Source organism: Lepidochelys kempii, chromosome 1, assembly GCF_965140265.1.
Source record: "Lepidochelys kempii isolate rLepKem1 chromosome 1, rLepKem1.hap2, whole genome shotgun sequence".
NCBI lineage: Eukaryota > Metazoa > Chordata > Testudines > Cheloniidae > Lepidochelys > Lepidochelys kempii.
In genome coordinates, this window is record NC_133256.1 from 266,544,717 (window position 1) to 266,565,616 (window position 20,900).

General features: G+C 36.5%; 1 protein-coding gene across 3 annotated transcripts in view; it reads right to left on the reverse strand.

Annotated features, from left to right (window-relative positions):
- Nucleotides 1-20,900, reverse strand: part of LOC140904998 (dynein axonemal heavy chain 12-like) — an 84,561-nt gene that overhangs the window by 53,712 nt on the left and 9,949 nt on the right. For all 3 annotated transcript variants that reach the window (XR_012156696.1, XR_012156697.1, XM_073327472.1), the window contains exons 2-4: nt 6,715-6,818; nt 4,215-4,343; nt 3,592-3,779 (exon numbers count right to left, since the gene is read on the reverse strand). The gene's annotated coding sequence lies outside the window, so the exon portion shown is untranslated. The remainder of the gene's footprint in view (nt 1-3,591; nt 3,780-4,214; nt 4,344-6,714; nt 6,819-20,900) is intronic.

Here is a 20,900-nt window from a genome sequence, read left to right on the forward strand (position 1 = left end):
TATTATGCATGGCAAGCTAGATAAATAAAAGGATATAGTCTCCTTTACATTAGTACCAAGTCATTTGCGCCAAACATTAACAGGAAATCCCATAGACTTGTTCTTACTAGTTACCATGAAAGTGGGCAGACTCGGCCCAGAATAATAAGAGATATAGCATATAGGTCAAGTCCCACACAGACATTCAATTGGAACACTGGTTTCAAAATTACAGCAATCCTCAGCTATCCACAGGGAATTGAGTGTGCAATGGAGAGTTTGTTTTCCCAAGGTAATGACAAACTCTTCAGCTGAAGAAAATCAACACCATATTTGATTGCACCTGCAATAATACATAAACAAATAGTTGGAAGTATTGAAAATATCCTCACCAAGTACCTCTAGGTTTCCATTTGACTGCTTTACGTCACAATGAATTAAGTCAGATCTAAATGCTGACCATGCAAGCCTTCCACGTCCAAGCTAAAATTCATTGGCAAGGTCTTCAATGCAGGAAGGGACAAATGATAAATTCTCTCTGGTTGAATTTAAGTCAGTGATGTTCATTGAGGCATTGTCACAAGTCTTCCTTTCCACAACCTCCCTTTGGAACAAGTGTCCTTCCTGGTTTCTGGTCAGTGAGGAAAGAACGTGGCTCATCACTAGTCAAGACTGTCAATTCCTTCCTAAGGGAGGGTAGGGCATCGTCTTGTCTTATGGAAGTTGTTGTATGACCTTTGCTCAAGAAACCATCACTTCATGCTGGCAATCTGGCCAACAACATTCCACTATCTAATCTTCTATTTTTGTTTAAGACTACAGAGAAAACTGTGGTGAGATAACTCTTAGAGCCTTTAGATGCCTCACATGACCCCTTGTCATTCTGAGTATGACTGGAATAAGAGGACAGAAACTGAGGTGCGGTGTAAATGAAAGATCCTGCAGCCTGGGTAAGGATGAAGATTGGGGTGTCCACGCTGCTATTTTTAGATCCATCAGATGCACATAATAGCAATGATTACAAAGTTCTGATAACTCACATGAAAAGCATACCAAGTTTGGACACAACTGCTCTGGGACAGCTCAGTTTCTTCCTGGTAGTTTTTCCAGACCTTGTGCAATTGCTCTTCATCTTTAGGAGAACTATCATCTGGATAGTTGATGATGTGGATTTTCACAGCATTTCATCTTGTCTCCCCTGTTGAAAGGGTGAGTGAGGAGGTATGGGCTGCAGAGTTATCAATATGGTGATGATGTCAAAGTGTATCAATCTCACCTAACCAAGACACTGCTGTTGAATGTCTGGTCCAGTGTTTGGTTGAGATCAGGAAATGAATGAAACTGCTGGTTGAAATCATTGGCAACTGGCTGAAACTCAATCCAGATAAAACTGGTCATGGTAAAGTAATGCTGGTAACTTGAGGGAAGCAACCAGTAGATATGGCAAAGATACCTTCCATATTATACTGAGGATGTTTGCCTACTTTATATTGAGGATGTGTCTCAGCCATTTGTTAACAGAACTCATAAACTGGTGGGATTGTTAGACTTCAAAATGCTGCTAGATTAACATACAGCAGCAGTTTCAAGAATGACCATTTTTCATCATCACTTGGCCAGGAGAATATGACTTTTTTCAGATGTAGATCCTTGCTGCTCTGATGCATGTCTTTGTTACCTGGAGATTAGACCACTGCAATGTGCTCTTCTTCCAACTTTATCTTAAATCAACACAGAAACTGAAACTAGTGTGGAATGTGGCAACCTGCTTATTAAGTGATGTAATTCTCTGAATTGGCTATCTGTTGGTTTCTAGGTGGATTTTTAACGCATTGCCTTGGATTTATAAAATCCTAAATGACTTGCAACCTGCCTACTAACACTCCCAAATTTCACCTACTGTACTAGATCCTTTCTAAATTATCAAAAAAAAACCCTGAGGAGTACTTGTGGCACCTTAGAGACTAACAAATTTATTTGGGCATAAGCTTTCATGGGCTAAAACCCACTTCATCGAATGCATGCAGTGGAAAATATAGTAGGAAGATATATAGAGACAGAGAACATGAAAAAATGGGTGTTGCCATACCAACTGTAACGAGACTAATCAATTAAGGTGGGCTGTTATCAGCAGGAGGAAAAAAAACTTTTGTAGTGATAATCAGGATGACCCATTTCAAACGGTTGACAAGAAGGTGAGAGTAACAGTAGGGGAAAAATTAGCTTGGGGAAATAGTTTTTACTTTGTGTAATGACCCATCCACTCCCAGTCTTTATTCAAGCGTAATTTAATGGTGTCTAGTTTGCAAATTAATTCCAATTCTGCAGTTTCTCGTTGGCGTCTGTTTTTGAAGTTTTTGTTGTTGGAGAATTGTGACTTTTAGGTCTGAATCTAAGTGACCAGGGAAGTTAAACCTTCAACCTCCCTCATTTTTTTTTTTGCTGATACAGAATAACACATTTACCACTCTGAAACCTTTCTAAATTATGTTGTTTCTGCAACTAAAGCTGTGTCTCAATATCCTGATGACCAGTAATTATAGACTGAGTGGTAAAAATAAATGTTTGTACAACCATGGCCCTTCTTGGAAACTCCCCAAAACCTCAGTGATTTAAAAATGTGTCATTTAAAAACAATATTGTGATTCATTTCAATATTACATGATTACACTGAATAAAAGATATATATTTTTTCTTAAAGTGCACTTTTTACCTAATTACCTAAGACATTATGATCATAGCCCAGAAATTTCAATAAACTGCATTCTATTACTATTAGACAACATACTAGTAACACAATATGAAGATTTACTATGTTAATATTTCTGAACAATATTAGTGCCATATAATGTTAAACAGTAAATATGAAGACAATGTACTATAGTTCAAAAATAATCATTCCCATTTGAGAGATGTGTTAGTGAAAATAGATTGCTTGTAAGTGAGAGTTAGAAGGGTAAAAATATTGAGGCCTAGGGACTCTCATTTGCTTTATATCTTGCACACATTAGGTCTCCTTGCTCCATTGCCTGTTAAATATTACTGGACAAATTTGCTAGCCTTTATTCTCAGGCTTGGCCACTACAGATTTAAATGCTAATTCAATAAATAGACAGCCTGACATTATAATCTAGGTACATTTACATGATGTTTTGATGTTAACTTTAAAACATCTCCATATATGTCATTGTCAGGCATATAGCATATGTATACTTATCAGTTTCATATTTAATTCACTATCCATTCTTTTGTTTATAGCTACTGATTAGTAGTGATTTTTTTCACAAGAATAATGTTAATCTTGCTTGATGTTTCCTCTAAACTATTTTATCTTACACTGTTTTTCACTTGAGTGACATAGATCATTATGTACAGCATCATGTATTGTGCGCTACTAGTCAAAGCTGCAGAGTAAGCCTATGCGAATGTAATACAAAACAGAAATATGAATGAGATAATGTATTCATATGACATGGAACACTTCCAGTCATTTTTCACTGCAGAGCTGCTGTATGCATTTCATATTCCACACTTTACAGTTGCCTGTGGAAATATGGAAATGCAAAACTAGCTGAAAAAATAAATAAAATAAAACTGTTTCCTAAGTCTCACCTTATCGTCCTGAGGCATCAGGGATTCTGTGTTGTCTCCGTTTTTATTAATAATGCAACAATAGTCTTTCAACCATTCTTCCTGCAGGATAAATGCTCTTTTTTGGCAACTAAAGAATGTGATTAACTAGCTCATAGGCTAAAACCTGACAGAGGTTCTCAATATCTACCAGTCTATCCATCTGGTACCTAGAGGAGAAGAAATAAATGGGTTATGTATCTATTCAAAGGGGACTTTTATATCCTCCCACAAAGTCATTACATTAGAAATATGAACTTTGCTCTCTTGCTCATAATATAACAAAACCATTCTGTTACTAATTTAATTCCTATTTGGCTTCAATAAGACAATTTTCTATACCTGGAAGCTGCAAACTAACTAGAATGCTCAACGGGAGAACAAGACTTTACTGACATACTTGCATTAAAATAGACAGCATGTGCATCTCTTGAGAGTAGAAAAGCACTTTGTGCTTAATATTCACACCTTTTGCTATTCCTTATATTGTTTTCTGAAGAAAAACATTTTGACACTCCCACTTTTTTCATTAAAATTTATAATTTGAATAAAGGAGCATTATATCTTTTCATCTGTATGTAACTGAACCTAAATCGGTCTCTTACCTTGTAGGGAAATTGCACAGCTTCATGGATATAACAGGATGAGTGATGTATAAAATGTTTTTCAACTAACTGTGCATGATTTACTCTTTAATGCCAGGAAAACTTCTCTCTATTAGCATTTTCAGAAAGCTAAAAAAAGATGATGATATATTCAGTATAATACCCAATTATATTACTAGAAAACCATAGGAAAAATTAGAGTTGTCAAGCGATTCAAAAAATTAATTGCAATTAATCGCATTGTTAAACAATAATAGAATACCATTTATTTAAATATTTTTGGATGTTTTCTACATTTTCAAATATATTGATTTCAATTGCAACACAGAAAATAAAGTGTACAGTGCTCATTTTATATTTATTTTTGATCACAAGTATTTGCACTGTAAAACAGCAGAAATTACCATGAACCCAATATCAGTACTGTAGTGCAATCTCTTTATCATGAACTTACAAATGTAGAATTATGTACAAAAAATAACTGCATTCAAAAATAAAACAATGTAAAACTTTAGAGCCTACAAGTCCACTTGGTCCTACTTCAGCCAATCGCTCAGACAAACACATTTTGTTACATTTGCAGGAGATAATGTTGCCGGCTTCTTGGTTACAACGTCACCTGAAAGTGAGAACAGGTGTTCTTATGGCACTGGTGTCACAAGATATTTACATGCCAGATGCGCTAAAGATTCATATGTCCCTTCATGCTTCAACCACCATTCTAGAGGACATGAATCCATGCTGGTGATGGGTTCGGTTCAATAACGATCCAACGCAGAGAGGACGAATGCATGTTCATTTTCATCATCATGAGTCAGATGCCACCAGCAGAAGGTTGATTTTCTTTTTTGGTGGTTTGGGTTCTGTAGTTTCCGCATCAAAATGTTGCTCTTTTAAGACTTCTGAAAGCATGCTCCACACCTGGTCTCTCTCAGATTTTGGAAGGTACTTCAGATTCTTAAAACATGGGTCGAGAGCTGTAGCTATTTTTAGAAATATCACACTGGTACCTTCTTTGCGTTTTGTCAAATCTGCAGTGACAGTGTTCATAAATCAAACGTGTGCTGGGTCACAATCTGAGACTGCTAATAACATGAAATATATGGCAGAATGCGAGTAAAACAGAACAGGAGATATACAATTCTCCACCAAGGAGTTCAGTCACAAATTTAATTAACGCACTTTTTTTTTTAAATGAACATCATCAGCATGGAAGCATGTCCTCCGGAATGCTTGCTGAAGCATGAAGGGGCATATGAATGTTTAGCATATCTGTCACGTAAATACCTTGCAACGCTGGCTACAAAAGTGTCATGTGAATGCCTGTTCTCACTTTCAAGTGACATTGTAAATAAGAAGTAGGCAGCAGTATCTCCCATAAATGTAAACAATCTTGTTTGTCTTAGCAATTGACTGAACAAGAAGTAGGACTGAGTGAACTTGTAGGCTCTAAACATTTACATTGTTTTGTAAATCTACATTTGTAAGTTAAACTTTCACAATGGAGATTGCACTACAATATTTGTCTGAGCTGAATTGAAAAATACTATTTCTTTTATCATTTTTACAGTGCAAATATTTGTAATAAAAACTAATATAAAGTAAGTACTGTACACTTTGTAGTCTGTGTTGTAATAGAAATCAATACATTTGAAAATGTAGAAAAACATCCAAAAATATGTAATAAATTTCAATTGGTATTCTATTGTTTAACAGTGTGATTAAATTTTTTAAATTGCAGTTAATATTTTTGAGTTAATCGCATGAGTTAACTGTGATTCATCAACAGCCTTAAAAAATATAAAACTTATGCAGAAATTACATATTCTATACCAAATTATTTTTTATGAGGAATGGGAGAATTATTGGAAAAAAATTAAAACACCTCCAATCATCTTAAAAAAAAAACCTAATAGGTACAAAATGTGTACAAGTTTTCAGTCCCATTTTGCTTTCATTAAATGCCTTATGATCAGAGCTCGGCAAAGGTTTTTAGAGGACTAGTTTATTTGCCAAAAATGTGGTTTCAAGTTGACTGAAACTATTCACAAATTCAGGTTAAATTTGCTGAATAGTTTCAGCCAAAAAATGATTTTTTAAAAAAGTCTAAATATTTCATTTTAACGTGTTCAAAACAAAATGTTTTGACTTTTCATTTAGTAATGATATTTTGTTTAGAAATTTATGTAGATTTATTTAAAACAAACAAACAAAACAAAACGGGCAAAAGTACCCAAAAACTAAATAAAATAAAGAAACATTACAAAATTCATTTCAGATCAAATTAAAGGGTTTTTTTGTTTAATTATTTTGGTTTGGTTACCAAACTGAAAAAACAATTATCCACTCAGTGTTAATTATAGTGTGACCAACTTACAAGAACAAAGTAAAGGAATTGTACTGTTTCAAGCAAACCTGCTCACTATTTCTAATAAACTTAAATTGTAATTTGTATTTTATTTCTTCAGGCATGAAAAGGATCAACATTTTCTTTACTTACCTTTGGAGGTATTTCAATGCACAGCCTCTTTTGTTCTCCGAGACCTATGTGATGTAGTCCAATATTCATTTCTTTATTGTACCTGCATAAACGTCCTGTGCTTCCTATGCAACAACATACAGCAACAAAGAACATGCAGTCATTAAAAGCATTAAATAAATGTCACTTTACTATATCACAAAATAACGTGTGTATTAACCTTTCAGAATTTGTTGACAATAAATGATGGAACACAATCTTTGTTGTTTAAGTTCTTTTATTCAAAACTTTGAATATGAGGCCAAAGTATAACAACTCGGGCTTAGTTTTAAGCAAACATCTCCTATGTTTCTATATTAGCTCAGATTATCTCATTTATCATAATTCTCTAAATCTGTCATCTCAGATTGTATCACACAATTGGACTGATAATCACTTGCTTAGTGTTCAAAGAACTGATACATCATCAGCTCAGTGCAAACCTTTTAGTGTATTAGGAACACAAAAGAAATTTAGATGAAAAGTAAAACACTGAAATCTAACTTTATCCTCAAGACAAGGAGACACTGTTCGAAAATGAATATATTTACATTCAAGGGAATATCACACTTCTTTCCTTGATTCTTCAAGAGCACCTTATGCACAGGGGAAAAGAAAAGCCTAATAATGCAATGCTACTGCCCATTCATGCTAATCTTGTTATTCTAAAAAATTTAGAGACTACTAATGGGGAATGGACAGCTTAGAGAAGAGGTAATGGGATTTAGGTCTTGATCCGACAAGCATTCCTTTGAGGTGCCCGGTTCTCACAACTCCTGCTGATTTAAATGAAAGCAAAGTGGACTCAGCACTTAACAAAGTTGAGCCCTCATAGCTTTTTACTTCTAGACTCCAGGTTAGAATGAAGTTAAGACCAGTGGTGACCAAAATATTTTACTATTTGATGGGGCTGTGCAGTGAAAAACCAGTTGGATGCCTTGATCCATTGTCACTGAACATGTGTCTCCACCACAAAATTGGTGTTGATTGTCACCCTTGTAGAGATTTTTAGAAAGGAACTGGAAGAGAATCGACATGGAGGTCTCTCCCCACTCTAATGCTGGTCCTTTATCAAATCTGAGGTTCACTGGCAAAGTAGAGTAGGGAAGCTTGCCAATTTCCTTTCTGTGATTCACATCTTCTGTGGATGGGGGACATCACTCTCTCGAGTTGCTAAGTAGACACTTTAAATTAATACTAAATTCACATGTAAAAATCATAAAAAACAATTAAAGGGAAATATGTGTGCAGGTTTTTCCTCTATGAAAGGCAACAAACAAGGATCAGAGTGGTAGCCATTTTAGTCTGTATCAGCAAAAACAACGAGGAGTCCTTATGGCACCTTAGAGAGTTACTTATAGAAGAGCCACAGTCAACCTGAAAATCCTGGGTGTGATTTACAAAAGTGCTTATTACTGACCTTTCTCTCCTCCCATTAAAGTCAATGGTAAAATGCTCAATGACTTCAACGGGAGCAGAGTTAGGCCAACACAAAGCATGTTTCTGAAAATCCCACCCAAGGTTTTCCACTGAAAATGTTGTACCCAGCGTTGCAGCGACTCACAATATTATGCTGAATCTTGTGATATTTGGCATTTTTCTCAAACATGCAGGCAAATAAATTTGGTGTTGCTTTTGTTATGTTTTTTAAATTTCATCTCAAAAGTTTTTTGAGGCTTGACTCATGATTTGGGTTTAGCAATGGTCTGTAGCTATTACTGACATGAGTGTCCTCTGTGATTATTGCAAGTGAAACAATATTTTCTCTACTTTTCCAGGTTGTTTACTTTGACATATGGTCCTGGCCACTGTTCTCTTGTTGGTGCTTACCCCTCCAGTCACAAGTGCCCCCAACAGGGCACTGACCAATAAGGGCAGCAGCGAAGCTGAAAGGGAAACTGAAACGAAGGGAGCAACAGACAGATGCGTACAAAGAGAGAGTAGGGTGAAATGGATCTGAGCATTTTGGTGTTGCTCTTGGGCCCACCCAAGATACGTCTAGTTCTAAACATCTACCCTGAGCAGAAGAAAACCTTATACGTTAAAGGGTTTATTAAATATTTCAGGACATATTAATTAACATGTGCTCTGTCAGAAAACTTCACATTTCAAAAACTTCAGGTTAACAATGTCCCTTTAAACTCAGTGTTTTCAGAGAGGGTTAAGCTATGACCATTATTGTATATAATGGTACATTTCTCAATGGCAATAGTCATTAGAATACTTCCTCCACTGTACTTGTCAAACATTAGTGTAAAACCAATAATGAGTCATCTTCCCATCATTTTTCAGACACCTGTGTTAAATCCTGAAGGGATTTGTTCCAGTTGGTGCAGTGTTCTAATGGGAAGTCTGAATAGTTTCCCTGCAGCCATTCTGCACTAAGCAGACTCACTACAGAAGGGTCAATGGATTGTTCAATAAGCCTGTAGTATCTGCAGAATGAAAATGCAGTGTGAGAGAAAGATGATTTCTGGTAACTTTGCAGCTCGGTCAGCAAATCCTGAGAGAGAGAAAGCATAAAGGTTGTTTTCTGCAATATATGTGACATCCTAGTTTGAAATGACACAGCTCATGTTATTCTGTGACAAGCCCTATATTAAGACATGACAGATAATAAACCCATAAGAACAGCTAACCTGCCAAATACAGATCCACAGATTAATAGATTCCAAGGCCAGAAGGGACCTCAGTGATAATGTCACCTGACCTGTATAACACAGGTCACAGAACTTTCCCAAAATAATTCCTAGAGCAGATCTTCCAGAAAAACATTTAATCTTGATTTAAAAATGGTCAGTGATGGAAAATCCACCATGATGCTTGGTAAATTATTCCAATGATTAATTACGCTCTCCATTTAAAATTTACACCTTATTTCCAGTCTGATTTTGTGTAGTTTAAAAATGTCTAGCCATTGGATTGTTATGCGCTTCTTTACTAGACTGAAGTGCTCATTATTAAATATATGTTCCCCATGTAGGTATTTACCGACTGTAATCAGTCCTTCTCTTAACCTTCTCTTTGTTAAACTAAATAGATTGAGCTCCTTAGGTCTCTCACAAGAAGACATGTTTTATAATCTATTATTCAGTCTCATAGCTCTTCTCTGAATCCTCTCCAATTTATCAACTTCCTTCTTGAATTGTGGGCACAAGAACTGGACATAGTATTCCAGCGGCAGCCACAGGAATGCCAAATAGATAAAATAACCTCTCTACTCCTACCTGAGATTCCCTTGTTTATGCATCCAAGGATCTCATTAGTCCTTTTGGCTCTTTTAGTTAGATATTAAAAACAGCATCACAATGGGAGCTCATGTTCAGCTGATTATCCCCCATGACTCCTACTTCTTTTTCAGTCACTACTTCACACGATAGATTTTCCCATCTTGTAAGTATCACATAAATTTTTTGTTCCTAGATGTATACATTTACATTTAGGTGTATTAAAATGCATATTGTTTGCATGCACCCAGTTTACCATAAAAAGAAAAGGAGTACTTGTGGCACCTTAGAGACTAACCAATTTATTTAAGCATGAGCTTTCGTGAAGTGAGCTGTAGCTCACGCAAGCTCATGCTCAAATAAATTGGTTAGTCTCTAAGGTGCCACAAGTACTCCTTTTCTTTTTGCGAATACAGACTAACACGGCTGTTACTCTGAAACCAGTTTACCATGCGATTTAGGTTACTCTGTATTACAACCTGCCCTCTAAATTATTTACCGCACCCCACAATTTCTGTGTCATCCACTAACTATCAGTGATGTTTTCATGTTTTCTTCCACATCATTGATAAAAATGTTAAATAGCATAGGGCCAAGAACAGACCCCTGCAGGACCCAGAAGAAAAACATCCACTCAACAATGACCCCCAGTTTACAATTATATTTTGAGACCTATCAGTTAGCCAGCTTGTAAACCATTTAATGTGTGCTATTTTAATTTTTATATTGTGAGTTGAGCTCATGATAAAGCTTTGACTTGAAATTTTCTTGCTTAACTATTGCCAGAGCGAGTGTTGCTTCATTTCAAATGATAAATTACGTTATACTTCCCTTTATCATCAAATTAAGTCTTGAACACTCTACAAGTTTCAAAATGCTAAGCAGTTTACCTTATGATGAAACTCTGCAGAAACATTCTGATGTCATCATAGGAGTCACAATTATGAAAGAGTATTAGTTAACTGTAATTGTTGTTCTCTGAGAAAATGCATCATAAAAGATCACTCTCTCCTGCCTCCACATCCCTACAACAAGGCCAAGATGGGAACTCCATAAGCTCAACATTCTGAAGCTCTGGTCCCACAATGGGCATGCTTTGCCAGCCACTGCAATGGAAGGCATTCGCTCCCTCGTACTTTAGTCATCAGTTCCTTTTAAAGCAAGATGTGAAGTTACTCACACAGGTATTAAAGGGATTTGAATGATAAAGATAAAACAGGCTTTCAAAGCATCAGCTCTCTTCTGGAAGGAGTAGTTGAATGCTGATCTGTTATGATGTTCAGAGGAGAATTATTATAGGGAAGTCATCCTCCCTTACAAATACCCTATAAAATAGATTCATACTCCTGAAGACTTAAGGGCTCTGGGAATAAATATGAATGAAAGGTCAGCAAAAGGCAGTGGAAGGTAAAATCAGGTGAACACTGCCTTTTTTCATCTTTTTATAAATTTAAGAGTTGTTGCTCTTTAAACAGTTCCCACAACAATCAGAAAAAAATAAACAGAGAAACAACCTAAAAAAAGAGAGAGTTTGTGTAACCTTGATCCTGGACCCTGTCTGGAAAGAGGTTCTGTGATACACCAAACCTCAACTCCTATCTCCATAAACAGCATGGCTAAGGAGTAAACTTTACTTCCTATCTGATTTAGATTCTTCCATTTTCTGTTTTGAGGAGCAGGGCTAAAAGATTTAACTCCCTTTAGATCCATGAGAGGTCCCCACAACAAAAAACGGACAATTTGCTGGAGCACCTGGAAAAGACAGAAGATTTCCAAGCCACAGATGGGGAAAAAGGAGATTGTAACCACAGCTCTTAGCCTAGCTGTAATGTTTAAATTGATTGGGAGAGCTGTCATGCAGTTGTACTTCAATGTTACAATACCAAATAGTTTGTGAACCTTCTCCCAGCTAAACAAGGCAGAAAAGTTCATAGCTTGGGTCAATCAGACCCCCGACTTCCTAAAGTGCTTATCATTATAGGAGGTGATAAGGAGGGAAATTACCACTGAGCTATCCTACATTTTAGACAGGGTAGTCACTGCCTCTGTGATCTACCCTCTCTCCTCTACATTAGACCCAGAGAAGTTATCCCTGACAGGGGCACATTTTTTTTGGAAAGGATAGCACATTATATTAAATTTTTTTTTATCCTGGGGAGAAGGGGAGAGGGAATTATTGCGGTATCTAACAGTGTTTCTTGATAGTTCTATAGACCCACCTTGTCAGTAGATGCTGGAACTCTGCAGAGAAGTGCTAATTGAGTCTATTGACTCACGGTGGCAGGTGTAGCTACTTGCAGCCCTGGCTATAAGGGAAGAGCAGAGGAATGTAGGGTCTGGGACTAAGCAATCTTCATGGAGGAACGGTAGGAACAGCCAAGTCTAGGGACATGGCTAGGGTTGGAGTTTACATTGTTAATAAAAGCCAAATGAGGAAGCCAGGAAGAGACTGAGTTTTGAACATGGGTGTTCTGGAGCGGAGCATGGGGTGAAAGATACTTGATCATAAAGTCACTGGTATTTCCATTTCCTTAAATGTTGATCGTCATCTTAGATTTGATTAATGCTCATAAGGTCTCATTCATACAACATCTTTCAAGCTGGAGGATCACAAAGCACCACATAAACTATAGCATATAGGAATCACTTGAATGCTGAAATGCCACCATGTTTGGGGTGGTTGATGGCAGCCAGCTGGCTAGCTTGCAAACGTATTATGCAAGAGGCAAACTTCTACTGTTTTGAAAAGGGCCATGGAGTTCTTTCATGTCCACAAATACCAGCCAGGACCTTGGTTTACAAAGGCTTTACCCAGATGCCCATCACAAAGAAAGTTTAATAGAGCTCATATTACACTCCATGGAACGATGAAAGAGCGAATGGTCCCTTCTGGGATTCAAACTCATGGTTGCAGGGAATTTAGGTAGTTCAAAAGTAATTCTTAGACCACTAAGCATTTCCCTCCAATATTAACTGATGAATAATCAATGTTATGCTGAAATGCCAGTATCCTAGCAGCTACTTCTAAAGAAATGTACTCATTGGAATAAACTATAAAAGAATTTAAAGAATCATTATACACTAAATATAGAACAGATATTATGTAAATAAAGCACAGAATATTCAATCAATTGGAAAATAATTAGCACTTATACATCTTAGCTTTATATCTTCAAAGTGCTATATAAACATTAGCTAATTAAACCTCACAACACCCCTGTGAGCTGGGAAGCTTTTACTATCTACATCTTACAGAGAGGTAACTGACTTGCCCATGTCACAGAGTGAGCAAGTAACAGAACCTGGATTTTTAACTCAAGAGCTCCTAATGCCCAGTCCTCTTCTCATTCTTCTAAATATTACTATTGGGATCTTATTATTCTATGAAAATAATGAGATCATCAGAAGAATGCTATTTATACTTAAAACATGGTCAGAAATTATTCTGTCACACAATATGCATCAGCTACAATACTAAAGTTTTTGACAAATGTGAATTACAAAGAAATATATATCATTCTTTTATAACTGTGGAAATGGAAGTTATAGGACTTGTATTAAATTTCTCAAATTCTGAAGAGGTCTACTTGAAAAGGTAAAACAACATTTACTTTAGCTCATAAAATAGAGTTTTCAGATCTTACTGCCACATGCTTGCTAAGCTACTTCCATTTTACATATTTTTGAGTTACTGAAAATTAAGGCAAACACTGTAGAATCAAAAACAATGTTCAGTGGAGAAAATACAGTATTCAGAATAATGTATGTTCATAGGCTCAGAGCTCCCCAAAGTCCTGAAGAGAATATTACAAATTCACAGGTATCTCCGAGTCCTAAATTTTGCATTCTGATCTTTGATTCAGCTTGCAAATGTTTAAAAATGCATGCAACAAGACAGCTCCCTTTTGGCTACATGTCTGAGTAGGCTCAAACATCTAAATTATTCTATCAAAGGTCAACTGTAACAGATACCCAAAACTGGTTTCAAATCCACCTGGGAAGAACTACGGAATACAAAGACCTTTGGTGTTTGAGCATTTTTTTCCATTTTTGACCAACACACATTTCTTTTAGGGGATCTGCTCCCACAGGTAGATACAAGTATTTTGACGAATGGAGGAAACCTGGCAGTATGTAAGACAAGCTTAAATCTTATATGTTTTCAGAGTCACATTCACTTAAAACCCACATCACAAACAGATACACAATGCAGATATGATAGCAGAATTAACTTAAGCACCATATTATGGTATTCAAGTCATAACAGTACTAGAATTTTTCAGGTCATTGGACGTAGATGACATCAATACATTCATGTCTCAACACTGACATCAGAAATGAGGAAAATTACAGCCTTTCTGGGCCTTTAAAAAAATCTCATAACTCTACCCCATTTAATATCATTAAAATACATATGGCAGACCTCTGAGGAACAAGAGACAATTTTGTATTCTGTTACACTGGTGCAATTCAGAAGTAATTCAAGGAAATTCAACAGTTACTCTAAATTTCCACAAGTATAAACCAGAGCAGATTTTGGCCCAAATTCAACACTGGAATAAGGAGGAATAACTCCGTTGACTTTAATAGTGTTGCACGTATTCACTGCTGAAATAATTTTTACTCAATGCACAACTTCCAACATTGTGAACAACTCGTGACTCGAGGAAAGTTTTAACAGTCACACTCAAAAATAAGCTCACACATAATATGAAAGGTTGCTCAAACTGAAAAATGTTTCCAAATGGTGGATGGTACCAAATCTGCTGACATAGGCACAATGCAAGGGTAAAGGAAGAATCATACAGAACTCAGTAGTTTTGTTTTTCAGGGATTCATGTGAACCATTATTTCAGTTTTGATGTATATACGTTCACATCCCTTGAATTTACGATTTGCATGAACCCCAAACCTGAAAGTAAACCTGGATTTATATTTCTCTGAGTGTACAGTGCCCCAGCACTGTGCCAAAAGCAGAATTACCACTGGTAAAAGGTAACATGAAATACAATTCCCCAAACTGAAAACTATCATCATTCTGTGCTGAACATACCACATTTCAAAACTGTTTAAATTGCTATCAAACATTTTAGGGAGATTGGAACATCTAAAGAAAAAGCAAATAAACCATCTGTTTTCTCCAGTATTCTTAATTAAACACGCACTCGCACACAAGATATTCTTTCCAATGTTCCTCTAATGTGTTCTAAGTTCCTATTTAAATAGGCTGGTAGAATGTAACATATTTCACTAGGGACATACGATATAATAATGGATGAAAGCACATTCATTTACTTGTTTTTATCTCAGCAAACTGAATAGGTTAATCATATTTTGGCTGTATATCAGTATAACTTAGTTATAGCATGTCTACATTGGAGGATTTTTTCAGCCAACGAATTACTACAAATGTTAAAATACCTGCACTAAGTACACTTTAATAATTTTTTTTTAAAAATTGACCAACCATATAAAAATTGACCAACCATGTCAACCTGCCATTGACCAACAATTTACAGAACAAGTAAAGAATTTAGAAGAGGTGATTCCTACTGGTTTGAGTATTTCTTCCTAAAATCTCTTAAAAATATACTTAAGAAACCCCGTCCCCCAAAAAATCATTTAAAATAAACTAACAACCACCTCTATTGTTCTGTTCCTCCAAGTTGTTGTTATGACACAGATTCTTTCAGTGGTATCTTCTACCTCAATGGCACAAAGCAAAGACAACTGTGATGAAAATGTAACAGTGTGAGTCTACCAAGAGACTCAGGCCCACATTTTTAAACATGAGTGCCTAAAGTTGGTCACCTAAATCTACAGTTTGGATCCATTACTGCATTGGGAATCTTCTAGTATGCCCCCTAGGCCTGTGCAGAGTCCCAGTGACTTCCATGAGACTCTGTACAGGCACGGGGATCTACACTACCAGATGCTGTAACAGGGCTTTCAGCACCTACGTAATTTTCAGAGGCACTGAGCATCCTGCAGCTCCCACTGCGGTCTATGGGAGCTGCAGGATGCTCAGCACTTCTGAAAATCAGTATAAACATAGTTCTATAAGGTGGACTGAATACATATGAACTTAGTTGCACAAATGTAGGCATCTAGCTCTGGAAATAGTGGAATCTGAATCAGAAATATACATATTTCTGAAAGTACATGTCAGCGTGCAACCATAATGATTCTTCACTGGCTACTCAAAACAACTTTTGTTTCTATTTTTCCAAATTAGACTAGTAATAAATTAGACTAGTAATTGTTTGAAGTTGATTAATAAGTAGCAAATTTCTAATTCAATACAGTATTTGATACTCTCTGAGAAAATGAAGTGAAATCCACAATCTATTTATGGTAAAACTTTTTTTTTTTGAGTCTTTCTGAGCAGATTTATAGACAAATAGGTTTTCAGTAATTTTTTTCTACATCATATAAAAAACCCATTGTCCTTTCTGAGAAAAAAAGAGTAACTACATTATTACACAATTAAGCAAAACAAACCAGCAGCTTATGATTTGTTACTTTTTAAGGATTTAATCCACCATAAAAGATGCACAGACTATTCGGGCACATTAGATCTTGACATCTGTCTATGCCAGTTTTGGACCAGTTTGACCTATACAGGAGACAGACTGTGTAATGGCAGATAAATAAATCAAATCACCCCATGACTGAGAGTTGCAAAGTTGTTCAGGGAGTGAGCTCATATAGGGAATTCTAGCTCCATGATTAGTGTTACTCCCCACTCAAATCTGTGCATTTTCTCCTCACACAAACCACAGGAGTGGAAGACTGAGAAGACCTGGTCAGTTCTTTTGGTGTGTTCTTTGAAAAAAAATGCAGTTAGAGTGAAGTGGAGATCTCCCATCACTGGAGAGAAGAACTGACTGGAGGCAGGAGGCCCTATGTATGGTGTCTCTGAACAGCTCATGATATGAGGAACTTGATGATCCTGTCCATTTCCTAGTTTGCCTCATTCCCCACTTCATCCATTGCCATACGTGTCATGTTGGTGGGGAATCAGCTGCTTGATAGCTCCCCTCCCAAAGCCCCATGAAAGAGCTGTCAAATGAAGAATTTCTTTGGGCCATGGGGCTTTAATATTTTTCCTGACTTGACTGACAGATGTATTAGATATTACTATAACAAAATTAACTATAGTAACTGTAGATGTTGTCACTACTAATTAGGTACAATTACCTCACCAGTTACTTGGTTTTTCTGGTTTAAAATAATTTAGACATCTGTCCTGTCCCACGCTTAGTCTGAAGTGGTATTGCCTCCTCAGAAATCAAGTATTTCCTCCCCCCCCACACACACGCACACCTTCCCCCATCAGGGAAAGAGTACAGAAGGAAACAAAGAAATTGACTGGAATGTTTAATTTATAAGGAAAAAGTAAAAGTGCTAAATATGCATCATTTGTCTAAATGATGACTGGGTGGAGCATAATAGTCTGTAAATATTTGAAGGGATTCAGCACTTAAAGAGTAGTGAAGAATTATTTAGGGTGGTACAGGGAGATATAACTAGTAATAATGGGATGAAATGAAGAAAGGGAAAATTAAGGGGAAAATATATTAGGACAGCGGGTTCTATTAAGGTGCGGAACCAGGTAAAAGGCCATGATAAAAGCTCAATTTCTGGGAATATTAAAAACTAAATGCGAGAAAATGCATTAAAATGCATTGGCAACTGGAAGTGGAATAGGCCAGCTAATAGGTTTGTTTCCATCTCCAACGCCAATGATTCTGTAATAAATAGCTGACTAGCCTTAGACAGCCTCCTCAGCAGAGTTACAGAGTCTGACTGGTTACCATACATATAGCACTGTATATGGCTCCAGCACAATAGAAATGATGTTGAAGGGTGCATGGGATTTATCCTAGAAATCTAAAAGACCTCTTCTTTCATTCACCATAACCATTACCTCCCATGATGGCTACGTTCCACTGGAACAATGAAATGGTTGAGGAGTAGAGAGAGGCTAAGATCCATGGAAGACAGAACTTTCACAGGTTTCAGAGTAGCAGCCGTGTTAGTCTGTATTCGCAAAAAGAAAAGGAGTACTTGTGGCACCTTAGAGACTAACCAATTTATTTGAGCATGAGCTTTCGTGAGCTACAGCTCACTTCATCGGATGCAGGAGCATTAGGAACCCACTCCTGGCTAAAATAAGAATGATCAACTGTACTGCAATAGCTCTCTTATATGCTGACACTGCAACACTATCACACTTCACATATAAATACACTCATTTTAAAACTACCCCTGCTGGAATGAGTCACACTAAGAAGAAATAAAAGAGTGCAGTTTGGTCATGGGAGGTGCTCAGATATTATGGTGATGGGTGCTAATATAAAAAAACCTAGAGAGGTATATAGATCCCCAGACCACATTCGTCAGGATTTAGGTACTTCTATCAATCTCCCCTGACATTAGTCCCATCATTGCCACTTTGCAGGAGCCTTAAAAGCCAACTGGGCAGAGTCAGTAAGGTAAAATTTTCAAAAGTGGCCAAGGGACTGAAGAATCTATGTCCCACTTTCAAAAGTGACAGGCACTAAGGCCCAGTTGCTCAAAGGTATTTAAGTGCCTAACTTCACCAATGGGAATTAGGCAACTAAATACCTTTGAGGATTTGGGTCTTAGAAGCCTAAGTCTCATTGAAAGAATCCGGAGGAAATTGTAGCTTTAAGTATTTTCATAAGGCCAGCTGCAGTTTTATGCAAACACTTCTGAGAAAGGAATAAAATATAAAAGGAAGTCCTTTTGTGGACAGTATGCAAGGTCGCAATTTTGGTAAAGGTTATTTTAAAGCAGACACATAGTAAGATTTTGAGGTACTTTCATCTATTATAATAGCTATATTATCACTACACACTCGATGCTATTCAGAGAACTCTAGAATCATACCTGTGTGTATGCAAACACACTACGCTATAGCAACTGATGTGTTATTTAGCAGCTAATGATGTTTATAGTTTTAGAAGCATTTCAACAGCTACAAGTACAATATTTCAAAAACTGCATGTCAAATTTTCCGTGCCTCTGGGAAGACAAATCAGTATGTAGAACTGGAAGCACAGCAAAAGCTAAATATATTATAATCAGCAGTAGGAAGGCGGAGTAAATCAAAGGTAAAAATAAAGTTAATATAATAAACAGAACTCAATTATTTCTTTTCTGAAAAATGCTAAATACACTGAAAAATGATTACAATGAAACTGTACTTTTATTTATGCTAAGCTTTTTTCCAAAAAATAAAAATTTAAATTATTATCTGTATCATTGGAGGTGTTGGTAGAGTCTCCATAGCAAAGGTTGCATTGAAATTTGCACTGAAAATGGAACAAAAATTCCTGTGTTTCACACTTCAGTGAATACACTGAAGATCTTTAAATTTGGTCCAATAATTCTTCAGAGGATAACTATATTTTCCATGTAAAATTTTAAGAAAAAATATTTACTAACTTGTGCTGAAGAAATATTTTTAAATGCCACTTTTTGAAATTTTGCTCTGTTTTTTTCCACAATACTTTGGGTTCCTCTAATTAAACCACCAGAGTCCCCACCATCTCCAAACATTTCTCCCTCCCTCTCTCTCACATACACACACTCAGATATCATGAAAAGAAAAGGAGTACTTGTGGCACCTTAGCGACTAAAGTACTCCTTTTCTTTTTGCGAATACAGACTAACACGACTGCTTCTCTGAAACCTCTGATACCTGTCAGATATCATGTTAGCTCATAGGTACGTCTGACATTTTTTTTAATTAGACACAAAGATTTATTCCTCTGAACCTGAGTTCGGCCAGATTAGCTGACAGAATTGTCAAGTTCCACTGGCTATTTTGAAAAACAAAACCTAAAATATTAATTTTCATGTTTGTCAACATTTTCTCACCAGTTCTATTCTAGATAGCCATGCTGTGGAAATAACCCAGCAGGCTGGGAAGCAGAAGATCTGAGAGTGGTCTCAAGAAGATATGGGCCTCAGCATGGCCACAGGTGGGGTGAGCAGGAAAGTATGTGTGCGACATGGGAGACAGGGAGAGTGGAAATTTGGGGAGGTCTGGGGGGCCAGTAGCTGTGTGCCAAGGTACCTCTGGCACATCAAGGCAGCAGATAAGGCTAGAGATACATGGACTATGGCTGATGTAATGGAGGTAGTTGAGGCTGAGAAGCGAAACTAATGAGTAGCACAGACAAAATGTTGCATCACTCAGCTGCTTATTTCATTATGTTTTAGGGTTTTCACTGGTGGATTCTGCAATAATAACCTTAACACTAAGCTGCTGATATATTTTGTGTGGGGAGAGAAAGAAAGCTTGCTCTCCCCCCCCCCCCCATATGTCCTGATTTCTTTTGTTTCAAAATCTCTATTTAAATGACTAAATTATTAAAGAAGGTTGACCATTAGGAAATTCCATCATAATTCAATCCAGAGCTCACATTCTAAAAGTAAACAAAAAAATAGATTTAGCAGCACTCAACTAGCAAAATAATAACAGAAGCAATCTACCAAACTAGAAACAGTTGCTACACTTAATTCAGCCCTGTCATATGCAGATGCATAATTCTCATTGAACTAAATGGGTGCTGAATTTAATCTATAGTCAGTTTTTTAATTTTATACAGAAGATTTTATTACTATAGTCCCCCCACTGTAAAAATATCTTAAATAAAAAAATCAGAACAATTAAATAATAAAAGTTTAGTAATGAATTCTCTTTTTTTATCAATACTTAGTGACCTTCACATGAGATATGACTTGAAAAACTCCAGAAAAATTAACTTGAAACACTATGTAACTGGGGCTAAGAGACCAAGACATGCTAATGCAGGGATGATATTGGCAAAGATGAAAAGGAATAAGACAAATTAAAAGGAATCACAAATTAACCATATTCTTTCTTTTCCACCCAGCCACATAAAC